Here is an 8,818-nt window from a genome sequence, read left to right as displayed (position 1 = left end):
TCCACACTTCCAAACAAGTTTAAAATTGGTTCATCTGACTTTCAAGAACTATGTGATTGATCAAACCAAACATTCAATCACACTCATGGGTTTGCGGTTCTACCAAAACAAGTTTCGGTTATACCTCCATGTGAGTACTAAGCATAGTCACACTAGGTTACCAAAGATATGGTTGAATAGGTACTAGGATCGGTTCCCCACATATATATGGTATCTAACTTATATGTGTTGCACCCCTTCACAGGATCGGTTCCCCTTTCTTCTGTAAACGTGTTGCACCCCATACAAGGATCGGTTCCCCTCAATGCACTTCATCCCTTACAAGGATCGGTTCCCATTCACCCCTTACAAGGATCGGTTCCCCTTCACCCCTTACTAGGATCTGTTCCCTTCACCTCTTACAAGGATCGGTTCCCCTCTTCCCATGGCAGTCACAAAACCAATACATACCAAGGTGATTACTTAAGATTGGTTTTACTAATAAAAGTTCTACCAATACAAAATTCAGGCCTTTGTGAATTAGTTCTACCAAGAACACAACAAGTTGTGAACGGTTCTACTCTATCACACATATTTGTTGTTCATAAGATATGCAATGAATAACAAAACCAATAACGCCTGGCAATTTCCTTTTTGGTTCACAAAACAAGTCTATGAACTTACTTCCTTAGAACACATGTAAACATTGTTCCCTAGGATGAAATCCTCACCTTATACCCATACATAATCACAATAGCATTCAGATGATTATGGCGATGTCTTATCTACAAAGTTTAATGGTTAAGCAATAAACCTCGTATTGTATTCCTTAATACTATCTCTATCTAGAGTTTAAACATGCTTCGCAGTTATGTTTTCAATATGCACGACTTGAAAGATACGTTAGGGAATGAAACAGTTCAAGTCAAATATCAATAAACTCAAGTGGAAGGATGATTGTTGTCGTTGTAGCTCCTCGCTTCTTCACATCTTCAAGACCGCAATACTTGTAATGTCTCATATTCTAATGCTTTCAATCTAACCTATACGAAGTTTAACTCTAGTACATAATCAAGCGACTCTTAATATGAGCTTTGATTCACTAAAATATGACAACCAAACTTCAACGCTTGGTGGGTTCAACCGAGCAACGCTCTAACAATCTCCCCCTTTGTCAATTTTAGTGACAAAACTCTTACATCATATGGATAAAAAAATTACAAGAATTCATTACACCGCTTGATTCCCGATTCAACAGCACAGTAAACCTACTTACATTCAATCCTTGAAAATGCCGCTGTTGATATTATAATAACAAAGCAAATACTCCCCCTATGGAAGATAGGTAGATAATCAATACTCAAGGCTTTGTTATACAAATCAATATGACATGTTACTCCCCCTTAGTCTGTGCTTTCACTCTTTCGTTAGATAATAACTTACAAGTGCCAATGTTCTTTTCCCTAGTGATACCAATCAATACAAATATCAATGCCAGTATCACCTGTTTACTCCACATATTTCTCCCCCTTTTTGTCACAAAAATGACAAAGAAACGAAAAAATAAAGGACAACACGAAAAGAATCTTACAAATCTCAGAAATAGACTTGCAAACCTCTAGAGTTAGGCACGAGGGTTCCACACATCACGTTCTGGTAACCACTATCAAAACCGAAACTACAAGTAGTTTTATTTTGATATGTTACCAAGGAAAAAATTGCCCGAAACAATTTTTCCCATTTAGTTTAGCAAACCAAAAACAACTAATCACGTTAGCTCCTTCGCTAAACCGATTGTTCAAGAAACAAACGCTTAGTTCGATAAGACCAAAATAAAGTATAAACTCCATTTTTCTCATCAGGTTCTAATTATCCATAACTTAGACCTTTCAATTACAAACAAACCAAATACTAGGTTAGTTAACTAGTATTTCTTTGTTTAGGCATTCAATTAGACTTGAATAACCGAAACCTCACTTTGATAAGACAAACTAAGATCAGAATTAACTTAGTTTCTTATCCGGAATCGAATTGGACTAAACAACTCATCCCGTAAACATATTATTTCGCTAAGCCATAAATAATTCATACAAACCAATATAAATCAACTTGCAAAATTATTCACCTCAACCGGAAGCAATTGAATCAACATAAGACATTATAAGTACCGCAATCGCACCGTAATTTTGTAAGCTTAAACCAGTGATACAATACCAAAGCAAAATACCAAAGGTTTTTCTTAACCGGAACCAACTGAATCACACACATATCAATTGTACCGCACTTTTGTAAGCCTAAACCATTGAAACCATACAAAAGCAAGATAACAATAGTTTTTCTTAACTGGAACCAATTGAATCATCACATACATCAATTGTACCACAATTTCGTAAGCCTAAACGATTGATACCACACAATGAAGCAAGATAACAAAAAATTTTCTTAACAGGAATCAATTGAAACACACATCCACACACACATCATGGAATAAAAATCAATTGCACCTAAATTTTGTTAAGCAAAAGCAATACATATATATAATATAAACTCAGGCTTTTCTTAAACAGGAAAATAATTAACTAACAACATTGTTACCTCAATTTCGCATCCACTCCTCCAATATGATTGCATCTTCGTCCAGGGAGAATTAATAACGAAATATCCCCATGTTGTCATCCTTGTGCGTAAACAAAAGAATAACAACACACCTCAACCTTTACCAGAGAAAGGTTGAAAACCGTCAAAACACATATGATTTTATGCTAAACCAAAACCGATTTAACATATTGTGACTTTTTCACATACTGTTTCCATGAGAACCCCTCATAATCCTTTGATGAAGCCTACCTACTTGGGTTGGAACTTAATCCCGCTAAATCAAAAAGTCACCCAAACCACGAGGGTTCCAATATGAGATCGAACATTAAGGTAGTAAAACCGAAAACATACATCTCATAACATACATAGCAACAATAAAAAAAAAGGTGCATAAATCGCATTAAAGTCTTAAACACTACTTATTGTTACACAAAGGTTCTCACTAGGCATACATCCTTTAAACACAAGTTCATCACACACTCATAGTAATATACATAATATTATACATTGACAGATGTAAGACTTAGTCCGAGATGTCTACGTCAGTATCTTCTGCTTCATTTTCAGAGGAGGTGTCTTTGTAACCGTCAGAGATAGCATTCAGAGCAAGGGTAAGATCTGGATGTATTTCTGTTGTATGATCAATCAGATCAATAATGCAGTTTTTCTTCCTCTCTAGTTTTCTCCTGAGGGATTGAGGATCTCCTTCCATTCTGATAAGAGGTGGAGCATGGAAGACTTGTCCCCTCATTTGATTGAGTATTCGTTCTCCTAGTTTATTTGGGACTTTCTCCGTAGCGTTAGCCCAAACAATTCCAAAAGAGCCGCATATCCTTGTAATCAAACAAGCAAACCCAGGAGTTCTTCTTTTACCCTTTAGGATAGTAATCATTTGTCTAATCATTAGACCACAGAAGTCAAAGTTTTTGACTCAATTGACAAGATGATATACAAGTTCAGCAACATCTCTAGTCCACTTGGTTTTATGCATATTGCTAGGACACAAATTTGCAGTAGCAAGTCTTCCAAATACTTTTAGATGAAATTCAACATTGTGAAGAAGTAGAGAATTACTTGACCATACTCCGCCAATTTTCGATGAAATAGTATCATTTTTAACTCTAAACCTTTCATCCGAACATGGTAAGAAGGTGTTCATGTAAGGATAAAGGATTGGATCCGAAATTACTTGTTTGTTGACTTCAAACGATGTTGTACCGATCATAGTACGAAAAGTGCAACCTTCAAAATTCATCTCATGCATATTGGCAAAGAAAAGTTTGACAAGTTCCGGTGTTGCCCTAAAGGAGCTTTCATGAATGATACCCCATTCACGTTGGTTCACAAAGTTCACATAATATTTGTCCGAAACATCAACAAACAACATTTTCATGATTGGTTCTTTGATTGAACCGAATTTCCTAGCACACTCATCATTCACAAAATAATTTTGAGAACTAACATCATAAATAGGCTAGGCATATTTTCATAATTGATGTTCAAGGTGGAGTAAAGGTTAGAGTTTCTAATTGAGCCTTCTCCTCTAACAAAATTTCTACTTCTTCTAGTTCTATTCTCCATTGAATCAACAAGCAAAGTAAAGAACCACTTACAATTGATATAGCTTGTTGAGTATTGAATCTTCCTCCTTGGAATGAAATAGAGCAAGTTAAGAGAGACCCTTGTTTCCTTTTGAGTTGAGGAGTGAATTGAACTTCGTTTCACCCTTTGAATCAAACATGCAAAAACTAGAAGAAGAGAGGTTTCGAACTCTCTTGAACTGTTGGGTTCTCTTGGAACCGAAGAAGATAGAGGAAGAAGACAGAATATCCTTATTTGTTTTTATCATCGAACCCATATTGTATTTGGATATAGATCCGGATTCGAAAATGGTTAACCCATGGATATCGAAAAATTGTCAAGTGTAACCGATCAAGGTTTTTTTGACAAATATCAAAATGCTCACCCAGTGAGAAAAAAAAGATTTGAATCGATATTCTCGATCAATTTTGACTCATTTGTTTTGGGAAGTTCAAAACAAAGATTTTTGGACTCATTATTCATGTCTATCTTAACATCATCTTCAAGAGACGACTTTTTAGAGGAATGGTCAGAATCATCATCATAATGGATTTCAGATTCTTTAGAGGTGTAATTCATTAAGTACTCATGAATGGCTTGTTTTCCTTTAGAATCATTAGTTCTTTTGGAGATCTCTAATTCCATGAGAAAATCATCGACCTCATTTTGAACCCTTCTACTGTCTTCAAGAATCTTGAGAGTTTTGGCCAAAGACTCATCTTCCTTCTTCTCATATATTTTAATCTCATTTTCTAAATCAGAGAGTTGTTTTTCCATTTCTGCAAATTCAGAAGGTTTTCTGTCAATCTTGCTAGAAGAGTCTTCAGTGAGATCAAGATATAAGCGACATTCATCTAATGTCCAAACTTCTTTGGAACGAAGTGACTTGACAATTTCAGTGTTTGACATTCCTTCAAACAACTTGGAGTCATCTAATCTTGGTAAGACATTAACAGATTCATCCATTGGATTTAATTATTATAGGTTGGATCGCACCAAACACAGATTGCTAGATCTTTTTGTGTTTTCCCGCTCTGATACCAATTGAAAAGGCGAGGGTACCCAAATATACCTCAAACCAAAACTTTTCCTACCTATAAGTCCTTTCTCTGAAAGTGATTGTCTATGGATACGAGATCGAGACAATACAACTAATTGGTTCACACTTCCTGTGATCATCTATGGATACGAGTTCGAGACAATACAACAACAAAGTGTGTTTACTTGATATAAAGGTTCGGACTTAATGATAGACACATTTTTGTGTCTAAGTTGTCCTCAATTTTCTCTATGTTGGTACTCGATTTTGTACTTATTATGGTGTTTTGTGTGTTTGTAGGTATTTTTGGGAAATAAACATTTTTGGAAAATTCGGCTCGAAAAACTGCTAAAGGCACCCCGGAGGACATTTGTTATAGGACCCCAGATTTGGCTAAGGGGAACCCAAGGTTATGCGTAGCCCAAATTCATCCTTAGCACCCATCTTCTTCTTTTGAATTTCATTTTGGCGGGAAAATGAAGAACAGAACTGTGTGATTTTCGATCGAAGTTTGAAGGAGTTCTAGGTAGACTAAAGGGCTGAAATTTGTTGGGTAGTTGTGATATGTCCCAAAAAAACTATCATGAGTGATTTGATCGATTAAGATTGGCTGGATTCTCGCGTGGAAGGAAACAGAGTGCCACAGGTTATAGTTAGTCCATTCCGAGTTATAAGTGTGTGATCGAGAGGTTTTCATGTGCCTGATCCGCGTTATACAACTTCTGGATGATGACTCGACGTGTTGGGAGTGTTATGTCACGAGAAAACAGCGTGTGGAGTTAAATCTGGGAAGAAAATATTCCCGAGAATATTTTTCTTCAATGCCGAGTAATGGAAGATTATATGCAGTTATGATGGGAGATTTGGGGGCAGTGAAGCTATATAAGTCGTTGAGGGTCAGTAGAGTGCGAACAGAGGGAATTGGGAGGATTTAGAACATCTCAGAGGCGAGAAATTAAAAGTTGCAGAGAGTCACCATTTCTGCTGCTGCATAGCTGAAGAACACGAAGAACAGACCAGCAAAGACAGTCGTTTTTCTACAGTGATAACGACTCACAGCTGAGGGTCGTACATCAGAGGCAGACTTATTGCTACAGTATCAGTGACACATACTGTGTATCATTCTGGTTTGTAACACACATAACTGTTACAAACCCGGTTTTCATTATATTTCTCCCTTTTCATCATTTGTAAACCATTTTTGAGTAATAATAATGAATTTCGAGCGTGTTTCCAACATGATGATGTGCTAATTATCTCACAACCAAGGAAATGAGGAAGCTATTTACGCATGAATAATTTGGTAACTATTATATTTTCTCTAATATTTAATTATAATTCACTCAATCACTGCTTTTGCAGAGTTTTTAATTATTTGCATAATTTTCTTCATTAGTTGTGATTCAATTAGATAGGTTATCCTTTGATTAGATAATATATGCTTAGGGGATACAATTAATTTTTGAGAATTTACCTGATTATTTGTGAGTTAAGACAATAAGGGACTTAAAGATAATTAGAGTTTTGGGTTATTTACCATCATTCATTCATGTGTAATAGTGGAATCAGTGTCTTGGTTATTTTCTCATATCTTCAAATCAAATTTTGAGTTAAGTTTTGTTTATTTTAAGTTTTATTAAAACTAGAATCTTTTGCTTTCACAAGCCTTAACGAACCTATTACTACAACTCAATTGAAAATCCCATCACTTAACCAAACACAATAGGATTGCTTATCAAGTAAATAGGATATTAACGTTTGTGTGATTTACTTTAATTATAATAAAAACAATTATAATGCGGAATATAAAAGTGAATGACACAGCAAGATTTTGTTAACGAGGAAACCGCAAATGCAGAAAAACCCCGGGACCTAGTCCAGAATTGAATACTCTCAAGATTAAGCCGCTACACAAAATTACACCTAACTTCGTATAGTTGAGACCAAGTACCTAACTTTATAGTATACCTAGTTCTGTATGTATTCGCACGCCTCCGACCTATGAATAAGTCACATACTTGGAACAATCCCTTTGGTTCGTATTTCAAACAGTAAAGGAACAAGAAATCTGTCTGGTAACAACTCTATTCAACCAAGTGATATGAGTTGGAAAAAGGCTCTTCTGTTTATCTTAACATAAACTCCTTCGTCAGGTCTAGATCTATCTTATGTTCAATCACCCGAAGGTAATCGGTTAAGATTAAGCCAACAACACCTTTAATCACAAGGAATCGTGTTGATGCCGATCTACTTCAATTACTCAATCCAATCTACCACAAGGATAAACCGATTATTAATTGGATCCTCTTTTCCCAAACAAGTATTGTGCACACCAAAGATTATAAACCCAAGTCATATCTTCAATATCTTATTTGTCTTCAAATCTTCTTAAATCTTCAATAAACACCTGCACACAATCACTTGAATCTCTTGTGATCAATCACGCACAGAGCGGAGTCTCTTAACAATGGATTATCACAAGATCGTCTTTAGAACTAACAACAGTCTAAATATTCCTGTCGAAACTCTGAACTAGTTTGAGTGAATCTTAATTAGAAGAGAATATTCTCAAGCATAAACAAACTAGGTGCAATCAAATTTGAACCACCATTAGTCAATTAAATCAATCGAAAACAAAGATAAACCGCAATTATCTAGTTTCCCACCAACGGGTCGCGCTAGAGCTTCTCAATCCCAAAGAAGACTTTAAAACGAGCGGTCGTAAGAGATTTCACCTAATTAGATTACTCTGCTCTCCGATAGGCGGCTACACCAGTAACAATGACAAAAAAAGGAAGTCAAATTGTTACGAAGGATTAGTTTGCTAGAAAGGAAAACTTCGTGTATTTACAGACAAGGAAGTTTGGACACCAAGGAATTTCCAAAACCGAAAATATTCTCAAGATATTCATAAATGCACAGATTCGGTTTTCATAATTCCTGGAAATGCTCTGTCCAAAAACAACAATCGAAATCTCTTGGAAAATCTAATTAGTAAATGCACATTACTAATTCCAATAATTTCCTTCCAAGATAAATTAATAACCTTAATTAAAATATTCTTAACTTACTTATGTTTCGATTCTGGGATTCTCTTCCATTTAGCATTTAAGGAATATCTTTGAAAAATTATAGAAATAAGCATTCAGCACGTGTTCAAAGTTTGTCGACATTTTTACTTTGTAAGTATTCTTTCACACTTACAACCTTGAAACCGATTTGCCACACTTCAAAACAAGTTTAGAATTGGTTCATCTGACTTTCAAGAACTATGTGATTGATCAAACCAAACATTCAATCACACTCATGGGTTTGCGATTCTACCAAAACAAGTTTCGGTTATACCTCCATGTGAGTACTAATCATAGTCACACTAGCTTACCAAAGATATAGTTGACTAGGTACTAGGATCGGTTCCCCACACATATATGGTATCTAACTTATATGTGTTGCACCCCACAGGATCGGTTCCCCTTTCTTCTGTAAACGCGTTGCACCCCATACAAGGATCGGTTCCCCTCAATGCAGTGCATCCCTTACAAGGATCGGTTCCCCTTCACCCCTTACAAGGATCGGTTCCCCTTCACCCCTTACTAGGATCGGTTCCCTTCACCTCTTACA

Source organism: Papaver somniferum, unplaced genomic scaffold, assembly GCF_003573695.1.
Source record: "Papaver somniferum cultivar HN1 unplaced genomic scaffold, ASM357369v1 unplaced-scaffold_125, whole genome shotgun sequence".
NCBI classification, from domain to species: Eukaryota; Viridiplantae; Streptophyta; class Magnoliopsida; order Ranunculales; family Papaveraceae; genus Papaver; species Papaver somniferum.
The sequence above is the reverse complement of the archived record's forward strand: the minus strand, read 5'-3'. Positions refer to the sequence as shown.